General features: G+C 48.1%; 39 non-coding genes across 39 annotated transcripts; all 39 read right to left on the minus strand.

Annotated features, from left to right (window-relative positions):
* Window positions 1–224: 224 nt before the first annotated feature.
* On the minus strand, window positions 225–296 carry Trnad-guc (transfer RNA aspartic acid (anticodon GUC)). The gene has a single exon. It is a non-coding gene; the product is annotated as a tRNA-Asp (tRNA).
* Window positions 297–593: 297 nt separating this feature from the next.
* On the minus strand, window positions 594–665 carry Trnad-guc (transfer RNA aspartic acid (anticodon GUC)). The gene has a single exon. It is a non-coding gene; the product is annotated as a tRNA-Asp (tRNA).
* A 297-nt stretch (window positions 666–962) lies between these two features.
* On the minus strand, window positions 963–1,034 carry Trnad-guc (transfer RNA aspartic acid (anticodon GUC)). Its single transcript has one exon. It is a non-coding gene; the product is annotated as a tRNA-Asp (tRNA).
* Window positions 1,035–1,700: 666 nt separating this feature from the next.
* Trnad-guc (transfer RNA aspartic acid (anticodon GUC)) lies at window positions 1,701–1,772 on the minus strand. The gene has a single exon. It is a non-coding gene; the product is annotated as a tRNA-Asp (tRNA).
* Window positions 1,773–2,069: 297 nt separating this feature from the next.
* Window positions 2,070–2,141, minus strand: Trnad-guc (transfer RNA aspartic acid (anticodon GUC)). Its single transcript has one exon. It is a non-coding gene; the product is annotated as a tRNA-Asp (tRNA).
* A 666-nt stretch (window positions 2,142–2,807) lies between these two features.
* Window positions 2,808–2,879, minus strand: Trnad-guc (transfer RNA aspartic acid (anticodon GUC)). The gene has a single exon. It is a non-coding gene; the product is annotated as a tRNA-Asp (tRNA).
* Window positions 2,880–3,176: 297 nt separating this feature from the next.
* Window positions 3,177–3,248, minus strand: Trnad-guc (transfer RNA aspartic acid (anticodon GUC)). Its single transcript has one exon. It is a non-coding gene; the product is annotated as a tRNA-Asp (tRNA).
* A 666-nt stretch (window positions 3,249–3,914) lies between these two features.
* On the minus strand, window positions 3,915–3,986 carry Trnad-guc (transfer RNA aspartic acid (anticodon GUC)). Its single transcript has one exon. It is a non-coding gene; the product is annotated as a tRNA-Asp (tRNA).
* A 297-nt stretch (window positions 3,987–4,283) lies between these two features.
* Window positions 4,284–4,355, minus strand: Trnad-guc (transfer RNA aspartic acid (anticodon GUC)). Its single transcript has one exon. It is a non-coding gene; the product is annotated as a tRNA-Asp (tRNA).
* A 297-nt stretch (window positions 4,356–4,652) lies between these two features.
* Trnad-guc (transfer RNA aspartic acid (anticodon GUC)) lies at window positions 4,653–4,724 on the minus strand. The gene has a single exon. It is a non-coding gene; the product is annotated as a tRNA-Asp (tRNA).
* A 297-nt stretch (window positions 4,725–5,021) lies between these two features.
* On the minus strand, window positions 5,022–5,093 carry Trnad-guc (transfer RNA aspartic acid (anticodon GUC)). The gene has a single exon. It is a non-coding gene; the product is annotated as a tRNA-Asp (tRNA).
* A 297-nt stretch (window positions 5,094–5,390) lies between these two features.
* On the minus strand, window positions 5,391–5,462 carry Trnad-guc (transfer RNA aspartic acid (anticodon GUC)). Its single transcript has one exon. It is a non-coding gene; the product is annotated as a tRNA-Asp (tRNA).
* A 297-nt stretch (window positions 5,463–5,759) lies between these two features.
* Trnad-guc (transfer RNA aspartic acid (anticodon GUC)) lies at window positions 5,760–5,831 on the minus strand. Its single transcript has one exon. It is a non-coding gene; the product is annotated as a tRNA-Asp (tRNA).
* Window positions 5,832–6,128: 297 nt separating this feature from the next.
* Trnad-guc (transfer RNA aspartic acid (anticodon GUC)) lies at window positions 6,129–6,200 on the minus strand. Its single transcript has one exon. It is a non-coding gene; the product is annotated as a tRNA-Asp (tRNA).
* Window positions 6,201–6,497: 297 nt separating this feature from the next.
* Window positions 6,498–6,569, minus strand: Trnad-guc (transfer RNA aspartic acid (anticodon GUC)). The gene has a single exon. It is a non-coding gene; the product is annotated as a tRNA-Asp (tRNA).
* Window positions 6,570–6,866: 297 nt separating this feature from the next.
* Window positions 6,867–6,938, minus strand: Trnad-guc (transfer RNA aspartic acid (anticodon GUC)). Its single transcript has one exon. It is a non-coding gene; the product is annotated as a tRNA-Asp (tRNA).
* A 297-nt stretch (window positions 6,939–7,235) lies between these two features.
* On the minus strand, window positions 7,236–7,307 carry Trnad-guc (transfer RNA aspartic acid (anticodon GUC)). Its single transcript has one exon. It is a non-coding gene; the product is annotated as a tRNA-Asp (tRNA).
* Window positions 7,308–7,604: 297 nt separating this feature from the next.
* Window positions 7,605–7,676, minus strand: Trnad-guc (transfer RNA aspartic acid (anticodon GUC)). Its single transcript has one exon. It is a non-coding gene; the product is annotated as a tRNA-Asp (tRNA).
* Window positions 7,677–7,973: 297 nt separating this feature from the next.
* Trnad-guc (transfer RNA aspartic acid (anticodon GUC)) lies at window positions 7,974–8,045 on the minus strand. The gene has a single exon. It is a non-coding gene; the product is annotated as a tRNA-Asp (tRNA).
* Window positions 8,046–8,342: 297 nt separating this feature from the next.
* On the minus strand, window positions 8,343–8,414 carry Trnad-guc (transfer RNA aspartic acid (anticodon GUC)). The gene has a single exon. It is a non-coding gene; the product is annotated as a tRNA-Asp (tRNA).
* Window positions 8,415–8,711: 297 nt separating this feature from the next.
* Window positions 8,712–8,783, minus strand: Trnad-guc (transfer RNA aspartic acid (anticodon GUC)). The gene has a single exon. It is a non-coding gene; the product is annotated as a tRNA-Asp (tRNA).
* Window positions 8,784–9,080: 297 nt separating this feature from the next.
* Window positions 9,081–9,152, minus strand: Trnad-guc (transfer RNA aspartic acid (anticodon GUC)). Its single transcript has one exon. It is a non-coding gene; the product is annotated as a tRNA-Asp (tRNA).
* A 297-nt stretch (window positions 9,153–9,449) lies between these two features.
* Window positions 9,450–9,521, minus strand: Trnad-guc (transfer RNA aspartic acid (anticodon GUC)). The gene has a single exon. It is a non-coding gene; the product is annotated as a tRNA-Asp (tRNA).
* Window positions 9,522–9,818: 297 nt separating this feature from the next.
* On the minus strand, window positions 9,819–9,890 carry Trnad-guc (transfer RNA aspartic acid (anticodon GUC)). The gene has a single exon. It is a non-coding gene; the product is annotated as a tRNA-Asp (tRNA).
* A 297-nt stretch (window positions 9,891–10,187) lies between these two features.
* Trnad-guc (transfer RNA aspartic acid (anticodon GUC)) lies at window positions 10,188–10,259 on the minus strand. The gene has a single exon. It is a non-coding gene; the product is annotated as a tRNA-Asp (tRNA).
* A 297-nt stretch (window positions 10,260–10,556) lies between these two features.
* On the minus strand, window positions 10,557–10,628 carry Trnad-guc (transfer RNA aspartic acid (anticodon GUC)). Its single transcript has one exon. It is a non-coding gene; the product is annotated as a tRNA-Asp (tRNA).
* A 297-nt stretch (window positions 10,629–10,925) lies between these two features.
* On the minus strand, window positions 10,926–10,997 carry Trnad-guc (transfer RNA aspartic acid (anticodon GUC)). The gene has a single exon. It is a non-coding gene; the product is annotated as a tRNA-Asp (tRNA).
* A 297-nt stretch (window positions 10,998–11,294) lies between these two features.
* Window positions 11,295–11,366, minus strand: Trnad-guc (transfer RNA aspartic acid (anticodon GUC)). Its single transcript has one exon. It is a non-coding gene; the product is annotated as a tRNA-Asp (tRNA).
* Window positions 11,367–11,663: 297 nt separating this feature from the next.
* Trnad-guc (transfer RNA aspartic acid (anticodon GUC)) lies at window positions 11,664–11,735 on the minus strand. Its single transcript has one exon. It is a non-coding gene; the product is annotated as a tRNA-Asp (tRNA).
* Window positions 11,736–12,032: 297 nt separating this feature from the next.
* On the minus strand, window positions 12,033–12,104 carry Trnad-guc (transfer RNA aspartic acid (anticodon GUC)). The gene has a single exon. It is a non-coding gene; the product is annotated as a tRNA-Asp (tRNA).
* Window positions 12,105–12,401: 297 nt separating this feature from the next.
* On the minus strand, window positions 12,402–12,473 carry Trnad-guc (transfer RNA aspartic acid (anticodon GUC)). Its single transcript has one exon. It is a non-coding gene; the product is annotated as a tRNA-Asp (tRNA).
* Window positions 12,474–12,770: 297 nt separating this feature from the next.
* Window positions 12,771–12,842, minus strand: Trnad-guc (transfer RNA aspartic acid (anticodon GUC)). Its single transcript has one exon. It is a non-coding gene; the product is annotated as a tRNA-Asp (tRNA).
* Window positions 12,843–13,139: 297 nt separating this feature from the next.
* Window positions 13,140–13,211, minus strand: Trnad-guc (transfer RNA aspartic acid (anticodon GUC)). Its single transcript has one exon. It is a non-coding gene; the product is annotated as a tRNA-Asp (tRNA).
* A 297-nt stretch (window positions 13,212–13,508) lies between these two features.
* On the minus strand, window positions 13,509–13,580 carry Trnad-guc (transfer RNA aspartic acid (anticodon GUC)). The gene has a single exon. It is a non-coding gene; the product is annotated as a tRNA-Asp (tRNA).
* Window positions 13,581–13,878: 298 nt separating this feature from the next.
* Trnad-guc (transfer RNA aspartic acid (anticodon GUC)) lies at window positions 13,879–13,950 on the minus strand. Its single transcript has one exon. It is a non-coding gene; the product is annotated as a tRNA-Asp (tRNA).
* Window positions 13,951–14,248: 298 nt separating this feature from the next.
* Trnad-guc (transfer RNA aspartic acid (anticodon GUC)) lies at window positions 14,249–14,320 on the minus strand. The gene has a single exon. It is a non-coding gene; the product is annotated as a tRNA-Asp (tRNA).
* Window positions 14,321–14,618: 298 nt separating this feature from the next.
* Window positions 14,619–14,690, minus strand: Trnad-guc (transfer RNA aspartic acid (anticodon GUC)). Its single transcript has one exon. It is a non-coding gene; the product is annotated as a tRNA-Asp (tRNA).
* Window positions 14,691–16,100: 1,410 nt separating this feature from the next.
* Trnad-guc (transfer RNA aspartic acid (anticodon GUC)) lies at window positions 16,101–16,172 on the minus strand. Its single transcript has one exon. It is a non-coding gene; the product is annotated as a tRNA-Asp (tRNA).
* A 667-nt stretch (window positions 16,173–16,839) lies between these two features.
* Window positions 16,840–16,911, minus strand: Trnad-guc (transfer RNA aspartic acid (anticodon GUC)). Its single transcript has one exon. It is a non-coding gene; the product is annotated as a tRNA-Asp (tRNA).
* Window positions 16,912–23,524: the final 6,613 nt, after the last annotated feature.

Here is a 23,524-nt window from a genome sequence, read left to right on the forward strand (position 1 = left end):
ACACTCACACGCTTAAACGTCAGCACTGGGCATGCCTTTCCGTGTGAGAAACACACAGCTATCACTAGACATTGCCATACATAGCCAAATCCCAACCAGAAATGGACAGTAATATATACTACTATGCACATCCATCATACACACAGACATTGGTGTCCTTGACGACCAACAGCGTCAAGAAGGGGACACTTCTTTTAAAATTGACAGTAAAAAAAAACGTACATCTCCCCGGCCGGGAATTGAACCCGGGTCTCCCGCGTGACAGGCGGGGATACTGACCACTATACTACCGAGGATTGGCTGAGAGCAACACGGCAAAATAACAGGCTGTACAGTGGAGGGCATACCCCAGCTCTCATCCAAGTTGAAACACTCACACGCTTAAACGTCAGCACTGGGCATGCCTTTCCGTGTGAGAAACACACAGCTATCACTAGACATTGCCATACATAGCCAAATCCCTACCAGAAATGGACAGTAATATATACTACTATGCACATCCATCATACACACAGACATTGGTGTCCTTGACGACCAACAGCGTCAAGAAGGGGACACTTCTTTTAAAATTGACAGTAAAAAAAAACGTACATCTCCCCGGCCGGGAATTGAACCCGGGTCTCCCGCGTGACAGGCGGGGATACTGACCACTATACTACCGAGGATTGGCTGAGAGCAACACGGCAAAATAACAGGCTGTACAGTGGAGGGCATACCCCAGCTCTCATCCAAGTTGAAACACTCACACGCTTAAACGTCAGCACTGGGCATGCCTTTCCGTGTGAGAAACACACAGCTATCACTAGACATTGCCATACATAGCCAAATCCCAACCAGAAATGGACAGTAATATATACTACTATGCACATCCATCATACACACAGACATTGGTGTCCTTGACGACCAACAGCGTCAAGAAGGGGACACTTCTTTTAAAATTGACAGTAAAAAAAAACGTACATCTCCCCGGCCGGGAATTGAACCCGGGTCTCCCGCGTGACAGGCGGGGATACTGACCACTATACTACCGAGGATTGGCTGAGAGCAACACGGCAAAATAACAGGCTGTACAGTGGAGGGCATACCCCAGCTCTCATCCAAGTTGAAACACTCACACGCTTAAACGTCAGCACTGGGCATGCCTTTCCGTGTGAGAAACACACAGCTATCACTAGACATTGCCATACATAGCCAAATCCCTACCAGAAATGGACAGTAATATATACTACTATGCACATCCATCATACACACAGACATTGGTGTCCTTGACGACCAACAGCGTCAAGAAGGGGACACTTCTTTTAAAATTGACAGTAAAAAAAAACGTACATCTCCCCGGCCGGGAATTGAACCCGGGTCTCCCGCGTGACAGGGGGGGATACTGACCACTATACTACCGAGGATTGGCTGAGAGCAACACGGCAAAATAACAGGCTGTACAGTGGAGGGCATACCCCAGCTCTCATCCAAGTTGAAACACTCACACGCTTAAACGTCAGCACTGGGCATGCCTTTCAGTGTGAGAAACACACAGCTATCACTAGACATTGCCATACATAGCCAAATCCCAACCAGAAATGGACAGTAATATATACTACTATGCACATCCATCATACACACAGACATTGGTGTCCTTGACGACCAACAGCGTCAAGAAGGGGACACTTCTTTTAAAATTGACAGTAAAAAAAAACGTACATCTCCCCGGCCGGGAATTGAACCCGGGTCTCCCGCGTGACAGGCGGGGATACTGACCACTATACTACCGAGGATTGGCTGAGAGCAACACGGCAAAATAACAGGCTGTACAGTGGAGGGCATACCCCAGCTCTCATCCAAGTTGAAACACTCACACGCTTAAACGTCAGCACTGGGCATGCCTTTCCGTGTGAGAAACACACAGCTATCACTAGACATTGCCATACATAGCCAAATCCCTACCAGAAATGGACAGTAATATATACTACTATGCACATCCATCATACACACAGACATTGGTGTCCTTGACGACCAACAGCGTCAAGAAGGGGACACTTCTTTTAAAATTGACAGTAAAAAAAAACGTACATCTCCCCGGCCGGGAATTGAACCCGGGTCTCCCGCGTGACAGGCGGGGATACTGACCACTATACTACCGAGGATTGGCTGAGAGCAACACGGCAAAATAACAGGCTGTACAGTGGAGGGCATACCCCAGCTCTCATCCAAGTTGAAACACTCACACGCTTAAACGTCAGCACTGGGCATGCCTTTCCGTGTGAGAAACACACAGCTATCACTAGACATTGCCATACATAGCCAAATCCCTACCAGAAATGGACAGTAATATATACTACTATGCACATCCATCATACACACAGACATTGGTGTCCTTGACGACCAACAGCGTCAAGAAGGGGACACTTCTTTTAAAATTGACAGTAAAAAAAAACGTACATCTCCCCGGCCGGGAATTGAACCCGGGTCTCCCGCGTGACAGGGGGGGATACTGACCACTATACTACCGAGGATTGGCTGAGAGCAACACGGCAAAATAACAGGCTGTACAGTGGAGGGCATACCCCAGCTCTCATCCAAGTTGAAACACTCACACGCTTAAACGTCAGCACTGGGCATGCCTTTCAGTGTGAGAAACACACAGCTATCACTAGACATTGCCATACATAGCCAAATCCCAACCAGAAATGGACAGTAATATATACTACTATGCACATCCATCATACACACAGACATTGGTGTCCTTGACGACCAACAGCGTCAAGAAGGGGACACTTCTTTTAAAATTGACAGTAAAAAAAACCGTACATCTCCCCGGCCGGGAATTGAACCCGGGTCTCCCGCGTGACAGGCGGGGATACTGACCACTATACTACCGAGGATTGGCTGAGAGCAACACGGCAAAATAACAGGCTGTACAGTGGAGGGCATACCCCAGCTCTCATCCAAGTTGAAACACTCACACGCTTAAACGTCAGCACTGGGCATGCCTTTCCGTGTGAGAAACACACAGCTATCACTAGACATTGCCATACATAGCCAAATCCCTACCAGAAATGGACAGTAATATATACTACTATGCACATCCATCATACACACAGACATTGGTGTCCTTGACGACCAACAGCGTCAAGAAGGGGACACTTCTTTTAAAATTGACAGTAAAAAAAAACGTACATCTCCCCGGCCGGGAATTGAACCCGGGTCTCCCGCGTGACAGGCGGGGATACTGACCACTATACTACCGAGGATTGGCTGAGAGCAACACGGCAAAATAACAGGCTGTACAGTGGAGGGCATACCCCAGCTCTCATCCAAGTTGAAACACTCACACGCTTAAACGTCAGCACTGGGCATGCCTTTCCGTGTGAGAAACACACAGCTATCACTAGACATTGCCATACATAGCCAAATCCCTACCAGAAATGGACAGTAATATATACTACTATGCACATCCATCATACACACAGACATTGGTGTCCTTGACGACCAACAGCGTCAAGAAGGGGACACTTCTTTTAAAATTGACAGTAAAAAAAAACGTACATCTCCCCGGCCGGGAATTGAACCCGGGTCTCCCGCGTGACAGGGGGGGATACTGACCACTATACTACCGAGGATTGGCTGAGAGCAACACGGCAAAATAACAGGCTGTACAGTGGAGGGCATACCCCAGCTCTCATCCAAGTTGAAACACTCACACGCTTAAACGTCAGCACTGGGCATGCCTTTCAGTGTGAGAAACACACAGCTATCACTAGACATTGCCATACATAGCCAAATCCCAACCAGAAATGGACAGTAATATATACTACTATGCACATCCATCATACACACAGACATTGGTGTCCTTGACGACCAACAGCGTCAAGAAGGGGACACTTCTTTTAAAATTGACAGTAAAAAAAACCGTACATCTCCCCGGCCGGGAATTGAACCCGGGTCTCCCGCGTGACAGGCGGGGATACTGACCACTATACTACCGAGGATTGGCTGAGAGCAACACGGCAAAATAACAGGCTGTACAGTGGAGGGCATACCCCAGCTCTCATCCAAGTTGAAACACTCACACGCTTAAACGTCAGCACTGGGCATGCCTTTCCGTGTGAGAAACACACAGCTATCACTAGACATTGCCATACATAGCCAAATCCCTACCAGAAATGGACAGTAATATATACTACTATGCACATCCATCATACACACAGACATTGGTGTCCTTGACGACCAACAGCGTCAAGAAGGGGACACTTCTTTTAAAATTGACAGTAAAAAAAAACGTACATCTCCCCGGCCGGGAATTGAACCCGGGTCTCCCGCGTGACAGGCGGGGATACTGACCACTATACTACCGAGGATTGGCTGAGAGCAACACGGCAAAATAACAGGCTGTACAGTGGAGGGCATACCCCAGCTCTCATCCAAGTTGAAACACTCACACGCTTAAACGTCAGCACTGGGCATGCCTTTCCGTGTGAGAAACACACAGCTATCACTAGACATTGCCATACATAGCCAAATCCCTACCAGAAATGGACAGTAATATATACTACTATGCACATCCATCATACACACAGACATTGGTGTCCTTGACGACCAACAGCGTCAAGAAGGGGACACTTCTTTTAAAATTGACAGTAAAAAAAAACGTACATCTCCCCGGCCGGGAATTGAACCCGGGTCTCCCGCGTGACAGGCGGGGATACTGACCACTATACTACCGAGGATTGGCTGAGAGCAACACGGCAAAATAACAGGCTGTACAGTGGAGGGCATACCCCAGCTCTCATCCAAGTTGAAACACTCACACGCTTAAACGTCAGCACTGGGCATGCCTTTCCGTGTGAGAAACACACAGCTATCACTAGACATTGCCATACATAGCCAAATCCCAACCAGAAATGGACAGTAATATATACTACTATGCACATCCATCATACACACAGACATTGGTGTCCTTGACGACCAACAGCGTCAAGAAGGGGACACTTCTTTTAAAATTGACAGTAAAAAAAAACGTACATCTCCCCGGCCGGGAATTGAACCCGGGTCTCCCGCGTGACAGGCGGGGATACTGACCACTATACTACCGAGGATTGGCTGAGAGCAACACGGCAAAATAACAGGCTGTACAGTGGAGGGCATACCCCAGCTCTCATCCAAGTTGAAACACTCACACGCTTAAACGTCAGCACTGGGCATGCCTTTCCGTGTGAGAAACACACAGCTATCACTAGACATTGCCATACATAGCCAAATCCCTACCAGAAATGGACAGTAATATATACTACTATGCACATCCATCATACACACAGACATTGGTGTCCTTGACGACCAACAGCGTCAAGAAGGGGACACTTCTTTTAAAATTGACAGTAAAAAAAAACGTACATCTCCCCGGCCGGGAATTGAACCCGGGTCTCCCGCGTGACAGGCGGGGATACTGACCACTATACTACCGAGGATTGGCTGAGAGCAACACGGCAAAATAACAGGCTGTACAGTGGAGGGCATACCCCAGCTCTCATCCAAGTTGAAACACTCACACGCTTAAACGTCAGCACTGGGCATGCCTTTCCGTGTGAGAAACACACAGCTATCACTAGACATTGCCATACATAGCCAAATCCCTACCAGAAATGGACAGTAATATATACTACTATGCACATCCATCATACACACAGACATTGGTGTCCTTGACGACCAACAGCGTCAAGAAGGGGACACTTCTTTTAAAATTGACAGTAAAAAAAAACGTACATCTCCCCGGCCGGGAATTGAACCCGGGTCTCCCGCGTGACAGGCGGGGATACTGACCACTATACTACCGAGGATTGGCTGAGAGCAACACGGCAAAATAACAGGCTGTACAGTGGAGGGCATACCCCAGCTCTCATCCAAGTTGAAACACTCACACGCTTAAACGTCAGCACTGGGCATGCCTTTCCGTGTGAGAAACACACAGCTATCACTAGACATTGCCATACATAGCCAAATCCCTACCAGAAATGGACAGTAATATATACTACTATGCACATCCATCATACACACAGACATTGGTGTCCTTGACGACCAACAGCGTCAAGAAGGGGACACTTCTTTTAAAATTGACAGTAAAAAAAAACGTACATCTCCCCGGCCGGGAATTGAACCCGGGTCTCCCGCGTGACAGGCGGGGATACTGACCACTATACTACCGAGGATTGGCTGAGAGCAACACGGCAAAATAACAGGCTGTACAGTGGAGGGCATACCCCAGCTCTCATCCAAGTTGAAACACTCACACGCTTAAACGTCAGCACTGGGCATGCCTTTCCGTGTGAGAAACACACAGCTATCACTAGACATTGCCATACATAGCCAAATCCCTACCAGAAATGGACAGTAATATATACTACTATGCACATCCATCATACACACAGACATTGGTGTCCTTGACGACCAACAGCGTCAAGAAGGGGACACTTCTTTTAAAATTGACAGTAAAAAAAAACGTACATCTCCCCGGCCGGGAATTGAACCCGGGTCTCCCGCGTGACAGGCGGGGATACTGACCACTATACTACCGAGGATTGGCTGAGAGCAACACGGCAAAATAACAGGCTGTACAGTGGAGGGCATACCCCAGCTCTCATCCAAGTTGAAACACTCACACGCTTAAACGTCAGCACTGGGCATGCCTTTCCGTGTGAGAAACACACAGCTATCACTAGACATTGCCATACATAGCCAAATCCCTACCAGAAATGGACAGTAATATATACTACTATGCACATCCATCATACACACAGACATTGGTGTCCTTGACGACCAACAGCGTCAAGAAGGGGACACTTCTTTTAAAATTGACAGTAAAAAAAAACGTACATCTCCCCGGCCGGGAATTGAACCCGGGTCTCCCGCGTGACAGGCGGGGATACTGACCACTATACTACCGAGGATTGGCTGAGAGCAACACGGCAAAATAACAGGCTGTACAGTGGAGGGCATACCCCAGCTCTCATCCAAGTTGAAACACTCACACGCTTAAACGTCAGCACTGGGCATGCCTTTCCGTGTGAGAAACACACAGCTATCACTAGACATTGCCATACATAGCCAAATCCCTACCAGAAATGGACAGTAATATATACTACTATGCACATCCATCATACACACAGACATTGGTGTCCTTGACGACCAACAGCGTCAAGAAGGGGACACTTCTTTTAAAATTGACAGTAAAAAAAAACGTACATCTCCCCGGCCGGGAATTGAACCCGGGTCTCCCGCGTGACAGGCGGGGATACTGACCACTATACTACCGAGGATTGGCTGAGAGCAACACGGCAAAATAACAGGCTGTACAGTGGAGGGCATACCCCAGCTCTCATCCAAGTTGAAACACTCACACGCTTAAACGTCAGCACTGGGCATGCCTTTCCGTGTGAGAAACACACAGCTATCACTAGACATTGCCATACATAGCCAAATCCCTACCAGAAATGGACAGTAATATATACTACTATGCACATCCATCATACACACAGACATTGGTGTCCTTGACGACCAACAGCGTCAAGAAGGGGACACTTCTTTTAAAATTGACAGTAAAAAAAAACGTACATCTCCCCGGCCGGGAATTGAACCCGGGTCTCCCGCGTGACAGGCGGGGATACTGACCACTATACTACCGAGGATTGGCTGAGAGCAACACGGCAAAATAACAGGCTGTACAGTGGAGGGCATACCCCAGCTCTCATCCAAGTTGAAACACTCACACGCTTAAACGTCAGCACTGGGCATGCCTTTCCGTGTGAGAAACACACAGCTATCACTAGACATTGCCATACATAGCCAAATCCCTACCAGAAATGGACAGTAATATATACTACTATGCACATCCATCATACACACAGACATTGGTGTCCTTGACGACCAACAGCGTCAAGAAGGGGACACTTCTTTTAAAATTGACAGTAAAAAAAAACGTACATCTCCCCGGCCGGGAATTGAACCCGGGTCTCCCGCGTGACAGGCGGGGATACTGACCACTATACTACCGAGGATTGGCTGAGAGCAACACGGCAAAATAACAGGCTGTACAGTGGAGGGCATACCCCAGCTCTCATCCAAGTTGAAACACTCACACGCTTAAACGTCAGCACTGGGCATGCCTTTCCGTGTGAGAAACACACAGCTATCACTAGACATTGCCATACATAGCCAAATCCCTACCAGAAATGGACAGTAATATATACTACTATGCACATCCATCATACACACAGACATTGGTGTCCTTGACGACCAACAGCGTCAAGAAGGGGACACTTCTTTTAAAATTGACAGTAAAAAAAAACGTACATCTCCCCGGCCGGGAATTGAACCCGGGTCTCCCGCGTGACAGGCGGGGATACTGACCACTATACTACCGAGGATTGGCTGAGAGCAACACGGCAAAATAACAGGCTGTACAGTGGAGGGCATACCCCAGCTCTCATCCAAGTTGAAACACTCACACGCTTAAACGTCAGCACTGGGCATGCCTTTCCGTGTGAGAAACACACAGCTATCACTAGACATTGCCATACATAGCCAAATCCCTACCAGAAATGGACAGTAATATATACTACTATGCACATCCATCATACACACAGACATTGGTGTCCTTGACGACCAACAGCGTCAAGAAGGGGACACTTCTTTTAAAATTGACAGTAAAAAAAAACGTACATCTCCCCGGCCGGGAATTGAACCCGGGTCTCCCGCGTGACAGGCGGGGATACTGACCACTATACTACCGAGGATTGGCTGAGAGCAACACGGCAAAATAACAGGCTGTACAGTGGAGGGCATACCCCAGCTCTCATCCAAGTTGAAACACTCACACGCTTAAACGTCAGCACTGGGCATGCCTTTCCGTGTGAGAAACACACAGCTATCACTAGACATTGCCATACATAGCCAAATCCCTACCAGAAATGGACAGTAATATATACTACTATGCACATCCATCATACACACAGACATTGGTGTCCTTGACGACCAACAGCGTCAAGAAGGGGACACTTCTTTTAAAATTGACAGTAAAAAAAAACGTACATCTCCCCGGCCGGGAATTGAACCCGGGTCTCCCGCGTGACAGGCGGGGATACTGACCACTATACTACCGAGGATTGGCTGAGAGCAACACGGCAAAATAACAGGCTGTACAGTGGAGGGCATACCCCAGCTCTCATCCAAGTTGAAACACTCACACGCTTAAACGTCAGCACTGGGCATGCCTTTCCGTGTGAGAAACACACAGCTATCACTAGACATTGCCATACATAGCCAAATCCCTACCAGAAATGGACAGTAATATATACTACTATGCACATCCATCATACACACAGACATTGGTGTCCTTGACGACCAACAGCGTCAAGAAGGGGACACTTCTTTTAAAATTGACAGTAAAAAAAAACGTACATCTCCCCGGCCGGGAATTGAACCCGGGTCTCCCGCGTGACAGGCGGGGATACTGACCACTATACTACCGAGGATTGGCTGAGAGCAACACGGCAAAATAACAGGCTGTACAGTGGAGGGCATACCCCAGCTCTCATCCAAGTTGAAACACTCACACGCTTAAACGTCAGCACTGGGCATGCCTTTCCGTGTGAGAAACACACAGCTATCACTAGACATTGCCATACATAGCCAAATCCCTACCAGAAATGGACAGTAATATATACTACTATGCACATCCATCATACACACAGACATTGGTGTCCTTGACGACCAACAGCGTCAAGAAGGGGACACTTCTTTTAAAATTGACAGTAAAAAAAAACGTACATCTCCCCGGCCGGGAATTGAACCCGGGTCTCCCGCGTGACAGGCGGGGATACTGACCACTATACTACCGAGGATTGGCTGAGAGCAACACGGCAAAATAACAGGCTGTACAGTGGAGGGCATACCCCAGCTCTCATCCAAGTTGAAACACTCACACGCTTAAACGTCAGCACTGGGCATGCCTTTCCGTGTGAGAAACACACAGCTATCACTAGACATTGCCATACATAGCCAAATCCCTACCAGAAATGGACAGTAATATATACTACTATGCACATCCATCATACACACAGACATTGGTGTCCTTGACGACCAACAGCGTCAAGAAGGGGACACTTCTTTTAAAATTGACAGTAAAAAAAAACGTACATCTCCCCGGCCGGGAATTGAACCCGGGTCTCCCGCGTGACAGGCGGGGATACTGACCACTATACTACCGAGGATTGGCTGAGAGCAACACGGCAAAATAACAGGCTGTACAGTGGAGGGCATACCCCAGCTCTCATCCAAGTTGAAACACTCACACGCTTAAACGTCAGCACTGGGCATGCCTTTCCGTGTGAGAAACACACAGCTATCACTAGACATTGCCATACATAGCCAAATCCCTACCAGAAATGGACAGTAATATATACTACTATGCACATCCATCATACACACAGACATTGGTGTCCTTGACGACCAACAGCGTCAAGAAGGGGACACTTCTTTTAAAATTGACAGTAAAAAAAAACGTACATCTCCCCGGCCGGGAATTGAACCCGGGTCTCCCGCGTGACAGGCGGGGATACTGACCACTATACTACCGAGGATTGGCTGAGAGCAACACGGCAAAATAACAGGCTGTACAGTGGAGGGCATACCCCAGCTCTCATCCAAGTTGAAACACTCACACGCTTAAACGTCAGCACTGGGCATGCCTTTCCGTGTGAGAAACACACAGCTATCACTAGACATTGCCATACATAGCCAAATCCCTACCAGAAATGGACAGTAATATATACTACTATGCACATCCATCATACACACAGACATTGGTGTCCTTGACGACCAACAGCGTCAAGAAGGGGACACTTCTTTTAAAATTGACAGTAAAAAAAAACGTACATCTCCCCGGCCGGGAATTGAACCCGGGTCTCCCGCGTGACAGGCGGGGATACTGACCACTATACTACCGAGGATTGGCTGAGAGCAACACGGCAAAATAACAGGCTGTACAGTGGAGGGCATACCCCAGCTCTCATCCAAGTTGAAACACTCACACGCTTAAACGTCAGCACTGGGCATGCCTTTCCGTGTGAGAAACACACAGCTATCACTAGACATTGCCATACATAGCCAAATCCCTACCAGAAATGGACAGTAATATATACTACTATGCACATCCATCATACACACAGACATTGGTGTCCTTGACGACCAACAGCGTCAAGAAGGGGACACTTCTTTTAAAATTGACAGTAAAAAAAAACGTACATCTCCCCGGCCGGGAATTGAACCCGGGTCTCCCGCGTGACAGGCGGGGATACTGACCACTATACTACCGAGGATTGGCTGAGAGCAACACGGCAAAATAACAGGCTGTACAGTGGAGGGCATACCCCAGCTCTCATCCAAGTTGAAACACTCACACGCTTAAACGTCAGCACTGGGCATGCCTTTCCGTGTGAGAAACACACAGCTATCACTAGACATTGCCATACATAGCCAAATCCCTACCAGAAATGGACAGTAATATATACTACTATGCACATCCATCATACACACAGACATTGGTGTCCTTGACGACCAACAGCGTCAAGAAGGGGACACTTCTTTTAAAATTGACAGTAAAAAAAAACGTACATCTCCCCGGCCGGGAATTGAACCCGGGTCTCCCGCGTGACAGGCGGGGATACTGACCACTATACTACCGAGGATTGGCTGAGAGCAACACGGCAAAATAACAGGCTGTACAGTGGAGGGCATACCCCAGCTCTCATCCAAGTTGAAACACTCACACGCTTAAACGTCAGCACTGGGCATGCCTTTCCGTGTGAGAAACACACAGCTATCACTAGACATTGCCATACATAGCCAAATCCCTACCAGAAATGGACAGTAATATATACTACTATGCACATCCATCATACACACAGACATTGGTGTCCTTGACGACCAACAGCGTCAAGAAGGGGACACTTCTTTTAAAATTGACAGTAAAAAAAAACGTACATCTCCCCGGCCGGGAATTGAACCCGGGTCTCCCGCGTGACAGGCGGGGATACTGACCACTATACTACCGAGGATTGGCTGAGAGCAACACGGCAAAATAACAGGCTGTACAGTGGAGGGCATACCCCAGCTCTCATCCAAGTTGAAACACTCACACGCTTAAACGTCAGCACTGGGCATGCCTTTCCGTGTGAGAAACACACAGCTATCACTAGACATTGCCATACATAGCCAAATCCCTACCAGAAATGGACAGTAATATATACTACTATGCACATCCATCATACACACAGACATTGGTGTCCTTGACGACCAACAGCGTCAAGAAGGGGACACTTCTTTTAAAATTGACAGTAAAAAAAAACGTACATCTCCCCGGCCGGGAATTGAACCCGGGTCTCCCGCGTGACAGGCGGGGATACTGACCACTATACTACCGAGGATTGGCTGAGAGCAACACGGCAAAATAACAGGCTGTACAGTGGAGGGCATACCCCAGCTCTCATCCAAGTTGAAACACTCACACGCTTAAACGTCAGCACTGGGCATGCCTTTCCGTGTGAGAAACACACAGCTATCACTAGACATTGCCATACATAGCCAAATCCCTACCAGAAATGGACAGTAATATATACTACTATGCACATCCATCATACACACAGACATTGGTGTCCTTGACGACCAACAGCGTCAAGAAGGGGACACTTCTTTTAAAATTGACAGTAAAAAAAAACGTACATCTCCCCGGCCGGGAATTGAACCCGGGTCTCCCGCGTGACAGGCGGGGATACTGACCACTATACTACCGAGGATTGGCTGAGAGCAACACGGCAAAATAACAGGCTGTACAGTGGAGGGCATACCCCAGCTCTCATCCAAGTTGAAACACTCACACGCTTAAACGTCAGCACTGGGCATGCCTTTCCGTGTGAGAAACACACAGCTATCACTAGACATTGCCATACATAGCCAAATCCCTACCAGAAATGGACAGTAATATATACTACTATGCACATCCATCATACACACAGACATTGGTGTCCTTGACGACCAACAGCGTCAAGAAGGGGACACTTCTTTTAAAATTGACAGTAAAAAAAAACGTACATCTCCCCGGCCGGGAATTGAACCCGGGTCTCCCGCGTGACAGGCGGGGATACTGACCACTATACTACCGAGGATTGGCTGAGAGCAACACGGCAAAATAACAGGCTGTACAGTGGAGGGCATACCCCAGCTCTCATCCAAGTTGAAACACTCACACGCTTAAACGTCAGCACTGGGCATGCCTTTCCGTGTGAGAAACACACAGCTATCACTAGACATTGCCATACATAGCCAAATCCCTACCAGAAATGGACAGTAATATATACTACTATGCACATCCATCATACACACAGACATTGGTGTCCTTGACGACCAACAGCGTCAAGAAGGGGACACTTCTTTTAAAATTGACAGTAAAAAAAAACGTACATCTCCCCGGCCGGGAATTGAACCCGGGTCTCCCGCGTGACAGGCGGGGATACTGACCACTATACTACCGAGGATTGGCTGAGAGCAACACGGCAAAATAACAGGCTGTACAGTGGAGGGCATACCCCAGCTCTCATCCAAGTTGAAACACTCACACGCTTAAACGTCAGCACTGGGCATGCCTTTCCGTGTGAGAAACACACAGCTATCACTAGACATTGCCCATACATAGCCAAATCCCTACCCAGAAATGGACAGTAATATATACTACTATGCACATCCATCATACACACAGACATTGGTGTCCTTGACGACCAACAGCGTCAAGAAGGGGACACTTCTTTTAAAATTGACAGTAAAAAAAACGTACATCTCCCCGGCCGGGAATTGAACCCGGGTCTCCCGCGTGACAGGCGGGGATACTGACCACTATACTACCGAGGATTGGCTGAGAGCAACACGGCAAAATAACAGGCTGTACAGTGGAGGGCATACCCCCAGCTCTCATCCAAGTTGAAACACTCACACGCTTAAACGTCAGCACTGGGCATGCCTTTCCGTGTGAGAAACACACAGCTATCACTAGACATTGCCATACATAGCCAAATCCCTACCAGAAATGGACAGTAATATATACTACTATGCACATCCATCATACACACAGACATTGGTGTCCTTGACGACCAACAGCGTCAAGAAGGGGACACTTCTTTTAAAATTGACAGTAAAAAAAAACGTACATCTCCCCGGCCGGGAATTGAACCCGGGTCTCCCGCGTGACAGGCGGGGATACTGACCACTATACTACCGAGGATTGGCTGAGAGCAACACGGCAAAATAACAGGCTGTACAGTGGAGGGCATACCCCAGCTCTCATCCAAGTTGAAACACTCACACGCTTAAACGTCAGCACTGGGCATGCCTTTCCGTGTGAGAAACACACAGCTATCACTAGACATTGCCATACATAGCCAAATCCCCTACCAGAAATGGACAGTAATATATACTACTATGCACATCCATCATACACACAGACATTGGTGTCCTTGACGACCAACAGCGTCAAGAAGGGGACACTTCTTTTAAAATTGACAGTAAAAAAAAACGTACATCTCCCCGGCCGGGAATTGAACCCGGGTCTCCCGCGTGACAGGCGGGGATACTGACCACTATACTACCGAGGATTGGCTGAGAGCAACACGGGAAAATAACAGGCTGTACAGTGGAGGGCATACCCCAGCTCTCATCCAAGTTGAAACACTCACACGCTTAAACGTCAGCACTGGGCATGCCTTTCCGTGTGAGAAACACACAGCTATCACTAGACATTGCCATACATAGCCAAATCCCCTACCAGAAATGGACAGTAATATATACTACTATGCACATCCATCATACACACAGACATTGGTGTCCTTGACGACCAACAGCGTCAAGAAGGGGACACTTCTTTTAAAATTGACAGTAAAAAAAAACGTACATCTCCCCCGGCCGGGAATTGAACCGGGTCTCCCGCGTGACAGGCGGGGATACTGACCACTATACTACCGAGGATTGGCTGAGAGCAACACGGCAAAATAACAGGCTGTACAGTGGAGGGCATACCCCAGCTCTCATCCAAGTTGAAACACTCACACGCTTAAACGTCAGCACTGGGCATGCCTTTCCGTGTGAGAAACACACAGCTATCACTAGACATTGCCATACATAGCCAAATCCCCTACCAGAAATGGACAGTAATATATACTACTATGCACATCCATCATACACACAGACATTGGTGTCCTTGACGACCAACAGCGTCAAGAAGGGGACACTTCTTTTAAAATTGACAGTAAAAAAAAACGTACATCTCCCCCGGCGGGAATTGAACCCGGGTCTCCCGCGTGACAGGCGGGGATACTGACCACTATACTACCGAGGATTGGCTGAGAGCAACACGGCAAAATAACAGGCTGTACAGTGGAGGGCATACCCCAGCTCTCATCCAAGTTGAAACACTCACACGCTTAAACGTCAGCACTGGGCATGCCCTTTCCGTGTGAGAAACACACAGCTATCACTAGACATTGCCATACATAGCCAAATCCCCTACCAGAAATGGACAGTAATATATACTACTATGCACATCCATCATACACACAGACATTGGTGTCCTTGACGACCAACAGCGTCAAGAAGGGGACACTTCTTTTAAAATTGACAGTAAAAAAAACGTACATCTCCCCGGCCGGGAATTGAACCCGGGTCTCCCGCGTGACAGGCGGGGATACTGACCCACTATACTACCGAGGATTGGCTGAGAGCAACACGGCAAAATAACAGGCTGTACAGTGGAGGGCATACCCCCAGCTCTCATCCAAGTTGAAACACTCACACGCTTAAACGTCAGCACTGGGCATGCCTTTCCGTGTGAGAAACACACAGCTATCACTAGACATTGCCATACATAGCCAAATCCCTACCAGAAATGGACAGTAATATATACTACTATGCACATCCATCATACACACAGACATTGGTGTCCCTTGACGACCAACAGCGTCAAGAAGGGGACACTTCTTTTAAAATTGACAGTAAAAAAAAACGTACATCTCCCCGGCCGGGAATTGAACCCGGGTCTCCCGCGTGACAGGCGGGGATACTGACCACTATACTACCGAGGATTGGCTGAGAGCAACACGGCAAAATAACAGGCTGTACAGTGGAGGGCATACCCCAGCTCTCATCCAAGTTGAAACACTCACACGCTTAAACGTCAGCACTGGGCATGCCTTTCCGTGTGAGAAACACACAGCTATCACTAGACATTGCCATACATAGCCAATCCCTACCAGAAATGGACAGTAATATATACTACTGCACATCCATCATACACACAGACATTGGTGTCCTTGACGACCAACAGCGTCAAGAAGGGGACACTTCTTTTAAAATTGACAGTAAAAAAAAACGTACATCTCCCCCGGCCGGGAATTGAACCCGGGTCTCCCGCGTGACAGGCGGGGATACTGACCACTATACTACCGAGGATTGGCTGAGAGCAACACGGGAAAATAACAGGCTGTACAGTGGAGGGCATACCCCAGCTCTCATCCAAGTTGAAACACTCACACGCTTAAACGTCAGCACTGGGCATGCCCTTTCCGTGTGAGAAACACACAGCTATCACTAGACATTGCCATACATAGCCAAATCCCCTACCAGAAATGGACAGTAATATATACTACTATGCACATCCATCATACACACAGACATTGGTGTCCTTGACGACCCAACAGCGTCAAGAAGGGGACACTTCTTTTAAAATTGACAGTAAAAAAAAACGTACATCTCCCCGGCCGGGAATTGAACCCGGGTCTCCCGCGTGACAGGCGGGGATACTGACCACTATACTACCGAGGATTGGCTGAGAGCAACACGGCAAAATACAGGCTGTACAGTGGAGGGCCATACCCCCAGCTCTCAGCCAATCCTCGGTAGTATAGTGGTCAGTATCCCCCGCCTGTCACGCGGGAGACCCGGGTTCAATTCCCGGCCGGGGAGATGTACGTTTTTTTTTACTGTCAATTTTAAAAGAAGTGTCCCCCTTCTTGACGCTGTTGGTCGTCAAGGACACCAATGTCTGTGTGTATGATGGATGTGCATAGTAGTATATATTACTGTCCATTTCTGGTAGGGATTTGGCTATGTATGGCAATGTCTAGTGATAGCTGTGTGTTTCTCACACCGGAAAGGCATGCCCAGTGCTGACGTTTAAGCGTGTGAGTGTTTCAACTTGGATGAGAGCTGGGGTATGCCCTCCACTGTACAGCCCTGTTATTTTCCCGTGTTGCTCTCAGCCAATCCTCGGTAGTATAGTGGTCAGTATCCCCGCCTGTCACGCGGGAGACCCGGGTTCAATTCCCGGCCGGGGAGATGTACGTTTTTTTTTTACTGTCAATTTTAAAAGAAGTGTCCCCTTCTTGACGCTGTTGGTCGTCAAGGACACCAATGTCTGTGTGTATGATGGATGTGCATAGTAGTATATATTACTGTCCATTTCTGGTAGGGATTTGGCTATGTATGGCAATGTCTAGTGATAGCTGTGTGTTTCTCACACGGAAAGGCATGCCCAGTGCTGACGTTTAAGCGTGTGAGTGTTTCAACTTGGATGAGAGCTGGGGTATGCCCCTCCACTGTACAGCCTGTTATTTTGCCGTGTTGCTCTCAGCCAATCCTCGGTAGTATAGTGGTCAGTATCCCGCCCTGTCACGCGGGAGACCCGGGTTCAATTCCCGGCCGGGGAGATGTACGTTTTTTTTTACTGTCAATTTTAAAAGAAGTGTCCCCTTCTTGACGCTGTTGGTCGTCAAGGACACCAATGTCTGTGTGTATGATGGATGTGCATAGTAGTATATATTACTGTCCATTTCTGGTAGGGATTTGGCTATGTATGGCAATGTCTAGTGATAGCTGTGTGTTTCTCACACGGAAAGGCAATGCCCAGTGCTGACGTTTAAGCGTGTGAGTGTTTCAACTTGGATGAGAGCTGGGGTATGCCCTCCACTGTACAGCCTGTTATTTTGCCCGTGTTGCTCTCAGCCAATCCCTCGGTAGTATAGTGGTCAGTATCCCCGCCTGTCACGCGGGAGACCCGGGTTCAATTCCCGGCCGGGGAGATGTACGTTTTTTTTTTACTGTCAATTTTAAAAGAACGTGTCCCCCTTCTTGACGCTGTTGGTCGTCAAGGACACCAATGTCTGTGTGTATGATGGATGTGCATAGTAGTATATATTACTGTCCCATTTCTGGTAGGGATTTGGCTATGTATGGCAATGTCTAGTGATAGCTGTGTGTTTCTCACACGGAAAGGCATGCCCAGTGCTGACGTTTAAGCGTGTGAGTGTTTCAACTTGGATGAGAGCTGGGGTATGCCCCTCCACTGTACAGCCTGTTATTTTGCCGTGTTGCTCTCAGCCAATCCTCGGTAGTATAGTGGTCAGTATCCCCGCCTGTCACGCGGGAGACCCGGGTTCAATTCCCGGCCGGGGAGATGTACGTTTTTTTTTACTGTCAATTTTAAAGAAGTGTCCCCCTTCTTGACGCTGTTGGTCGTCAAGGACACCAATGTCTGTGTGTATGATGGATGTGCATAGTAGTATATATTACTGTCCATTTCTGGTAGGGATTTGGCTATGTATGGCAATGTCTAGTGATAGCTGTGTGTTTCTCACACGGAAAGGCATGCCCAGTGCTGACGTTTAAGCGTGTGAGTGTTTCAACTTGGATGAGAGCTGGGGTATGCCCCTCACACTGTACAGCCTGTTATTTTGCCGTGTTGCTCTCAGCCAATCCTCGGTAGTATAGTGGTCAGTATCCCCCGCCTGTCACGCGGGAGACCCGGGTTCAATTCCCGGCCGGGGAGATGTACGTTTTTTTTTACTGTCAATTTTAAAAGAAGTGTCCCCCTTCTTGACGCTGTTGGTCGTCAAGGACACCAATGTCTGTGTGTATGATGGATGTGCATAGTAGTATATATTACTGTCCATTTCCTGGTAGGGATTTGGCTATGTATGGCAATGTCTAGTGATAGCTGTGTGTTTCTCACACGGAAAGGCATGCCCAGTGCTGACGTTTAAGCGTGTGAGTGTTTCAACTTGGATGAGAGCTGGGGTATGCCCTCCACTGTACAGCCTGTTATTTTGCCGTGTTGCTCTCAGCCAATCCTCGGTAGTATAGTGGTCAGTATCCCCGCCTGTCACGCGGGAGACCCGGGTTCAATTCCCGGCCGGGGAGATGTACGTTTTTTTTTACTGTCAATTTTAAAAGAAGTGTCCCCTTCTTGACGCTGTTGGTCGTCAAGGACACCAATGTCTGTGTGTATGATGGATGTGCATAGTAGTATATATTACTGTCCATTTCTGGTAGGGATTTGGCTATGTATGGCAATGTCTAGTGATAGCTGTGTGTTTCTCACACGGAAAGGCATGCCCAGTGCTGACGTTTAAGCGTAGTGAGTGTTTCAACTTGGATGAGAGCTGGGGTATGCCCTCCCACTGTACAGCCTGTTATTTTGCCGTGTTGCTCTCAGCCAATCCTCGGTAGTATAGTGGTCAGTATCCCCGCCTGTCACGCGGGAGACCCGGGTTCAATTCCCGGCCGGGGAGATGTACGTTTTTTTTTACTGTCAATTTTAAAAGAAGTGTCCCCCTTCTTGACGCTGTTGGTCGTCAAGGACACCAATGTCTGTGTGTATGATGGATGTGCATAGTAGTATATATTACTGTCCCATTTCTGGTAGGGATTTGGCTATGTATGGCAATGTCTAGTGATAGCTGTGTGTTTCTCACACGGAAAGGCATGCCCAGTGCTGACGTTTAAGCGTGTGAGTGTTTCAACTTGGACTGAGAGCTGGGGTATGCCCTCCACTGTACAGCCTGTTATTTTGCCGTGTTGCTCTCAGCCCAATCCTCGGTAGTATAAGTGGTCAGTATCCCCGCCTGTCACGCGGGAGACCCGGGTTCAATTCCCGGCCGGGGAGATGTACGTTTTTTTTTACTGTCAATTTTAAAAGAAGTGTCCCCTTCTTGACGCTGTTGGTCGTCAAGGACACCAATGTCTGTGTGTATGATGGATGTGCATAGTAGTATATATTACTGTCCATTTCTGGTAGGGATTTGGCTATGTATGGCAATGTCTAGTGATAGCTGTGTGTTTCTCACACGGAAAGGCATGCCCAGTGCTGACGTTTAAGCGTGTGAGTGTTTCAACTTGGATGAGAGCTGGGGTATGCCCTCCACTGTACAGCCTGTTATTTTGCCGTGTTGCTCTCAGCCCAATCCTCGGTAGTATAGTGGTCAGTATCCCCGCCTGTCACGCGGGAGACCCGGGTTCAATTCCCTGGCCGGGGAGATGTACGTTTTTTTTTACTGTCAATTTTAAAAGAAGTGTCCCCTTCTTGACGCTGTTGGTCGTCAAGGACACCAATGTCTGTGTGTATGATGGATGTGCATAGTAGTATATATTACTGTCCATTTCTGGTAGGGATTTGGCTATGTATGGCAATGTCTAGTGATAGCTGTGTGTTTCTCACACGGAAAGGCATGCCCAGTGCTGACGTTTAAGCGTGTGAGTGTTTCAACTTGGATGAGAGCTGGGGTATGCCCCTCCACTGTACAGCCTGTTATTTTGCCCGTGTTGCTCTCAGCCAATCCTCGGTAGTATAGTGGTCAGTATCCCCGCCTGTCACGCGGGAGACCCGGGTTCAATTCCCGGCCGGGGAGATGTACGTTTTTTTTTTACTGTCAATTTTAAAAGAAGTGTCCCCTTCTTGACGCTGTTGGTCGTCAAGGACACCAATGTCTGTGTGTATGATGGATGTGCATAGTAGTATATATTACTGTCCATTTCTGGTAGGGATTTGGCTATGTATGGCAATGTCTAGTGATAGCTGTGTGTTTCTCACACGGAAAGGCATGCCCAGTGCTGACGTTTAAGCGTGTGAGTGTTTCAACTTGGATGAGAGCTGGGGTATGCCCCTCCACTGTACAGCCTGTTATTTTGCCGTGTTGCTCTCAGCCAATCCTCGGTAGTATAAGTGGTCAGTATCCCCGCCTGTCACGCGGGAGACCCCGGGTTCAATTCCCGGCCGGGGAGATGTACGTTTTTTTTTACTGTCAATTTTAAAAGAAGTGTCCCCCTTCTTGACGCTGTTGGTCGTCAAGGACCACCAATGTCTGTGTGTATGATGGATGTGCATAGTAGTATATATTACTGTCCATTTCTGGTAGGGATTTGGCTATGTATGGCAATGTCTAGTGATAGCTGTGTGTTTCTCACACGGAAAGGCATGCCCCAGTGCTGACGTTTAAGCGTGTGAGTGTTTCAACTTGGATGAGAGCTGGGGTATGCCCTCCACTGTACAGCCTGTTATTTTGCCGTGTTGCTCTCAGCCAATCCCTCGGTAGTATAGTGGTCAGTATCCCCGCCTGTCCACGCGGGAGACCCGGGTTCAATTCACCGGCCGGGGAGATGTACGTTTTTTTTTACTGTCAATTTTAAAAGAAGTGTCCCCCTTCTTGACGCTGTTGGTCGTCAAGGACACCAATGTCTGTGTGTATGATGGATGTGCATAGTAGTATATATTACTGTCCCATTTCTGGTAGGGATTTGGCTATGTATGGCAATGTCTAGTGATAGCCTGTGTGTTTCTCACACGGAAAGGCATGCCCAGTGCTGACGTTTAAGCGTTGTGAGTGTTTCAACTTGGATGAGAGCTGGGGTATGCCCCTCCACTGTACAGCCTGTTATTTTGCCCGTGTTGCTCTCAGCCCAATCCTCGGTAGTATAGTGGTCAGTATCCCCGCCTGTCACGCGGGAGACCCGGGTTCAATTCCCGGCCGGGGAGATGTACGTTTTTTTTTACTGTCAATTTTAAAAGAAGTGTCCCCTTCTTGACGCTGTTGGTCGTCAAGGACACCAATGTCTGTGTGTATGATGGATGTGCATAGTAGTATATATTACTGTCCATTTCTGGTAGGGATTTGGCTATGTATGGCAATGTCTAGTGATAGCTGTGTGTTTCTCACACGGAAAGGCATGCCCAGTGCTGACGTTTAAGCGTGTGAGTGTTTCAACTTGGATGAGAGCTGGGGTATGCCCCTCCACTGTACAGCCCTGTTATTTTGCCCGTGTTGCTCTCAGCCAATCCTCGGTAGTATAGTGGTCAGTATCCCCGCCTGTCACGCGGGAGACCCGGGTTCAATTCCCGGCCGGGGAGATGTACGTTTTTTTTTACTGTCAATTTTAAAAGAAGTGTCCCCTTCTTGACGCTGTTGGTCGTCAAGGACACCAATGTCTGTGTGTATGATGGATGTGCATAGTAGTATATATTACTGTCCATTTCTGGTAGGGATTTGGCTATGTATGGCAATGTCTAGTGATAGCTGTGTGTTTCTCACACGGAAAGGCATGCCCCAGTGCTGACGTTTAAGCGTGTGAGTGTTTCAACTTGGATGAGAGCTGGGGTATGCCCTCCACTGTACAGCCTGTTATTTTGCCGTGTTGCTCTCAGCCAATCCCTCGGTAGTATAGTGGTCAGTATCCCCGCCTGTCACGCGGGAGACCCGGGTTCAATTCCCCGGCCGGGGAGATGTACGTTTTTTTTTACTGTCAATTTTAAAAGAAGTGTCCCCTTCTTGACGCTGTTGGTCGTCAAGGACACCAATGTCTGTGTGTATGATGGATGTGCATAGTAGTATATATTACTGTCCATTTCTGGTAGGGATTTGGCTATGTATGGCAATGTCTAGTGATAGCTGTGTGTTTCTCACACGGAAAGGCATGCCCCAGTGCTGACGTTTAAGCGTGTGAGTGTTTCAACTTGGATGAGAGCTGGGGTATGCCCCCTCCACTGTACAGCCTGTTATTTTGCCGTGTTGCTCTCAGCACAATCCTCGGTAGTATAGTGGTCAGTATCCCCGCCTGTCACGCGGGAGACCCGGGTTCAATTCCCGGCCGGGGAGATGTACGTTTTTTTTTACTGTCAATTTTAAAGAAGTGTCCCCTTCTTGACGCTGTTGGTCGTCAAGGACACCAATGTCTGTGTGTATGATGGATGTGCATAGTAGTATATATTACTGTCCATTTCTGGTAGGGATTTGGCTATGTATGGCAATGTCTAGTGATAGCTGTGTGTTTCTCACACGGAAAGGCATGCCCAGTGCTGACGTTTAAGCGTGTGAGTGTTTCAACTTGGATGAGAGCTGGGGTATGCCCCTCCACTGTACAGCCTGTTATTTTGCCGTGTTGCTCTCAGCACAATCCTCGGTAGTATAGTGGTCAGTATCCCCGCCTGTCACGCGGGAGACCCGGGTTCAATTCCCGGCCGGGGAGATGTACGTTTTTTTTTTACTGTCAATTTTAAAAGAAGTGTCCCCTTCTTGACGCTGTTGGTCGTCAAGGACACCAATGTCTGTGTGTATGATGGATGTGCATAGTAGTATATATTACTGTCCATTTCTGGTAGGGATTTGGC

This window comes from Haliotis asinina, unplaced genomic scaffold (genome assembly GCF_037392515.1).
Source record: "Haliotis asinina isolate JCU_RB_2024 unplaced genomic scaffold, JCU_Hal_asi_v2 scaffold_79, whole genome shotgun sequence".
Taxonomy (NCBI): Eukaryota; Metazoa; Mollusca; class Gastropoda; order Lepetellida; family Haliotidae; genus Haliotis; species Haliotis asinina.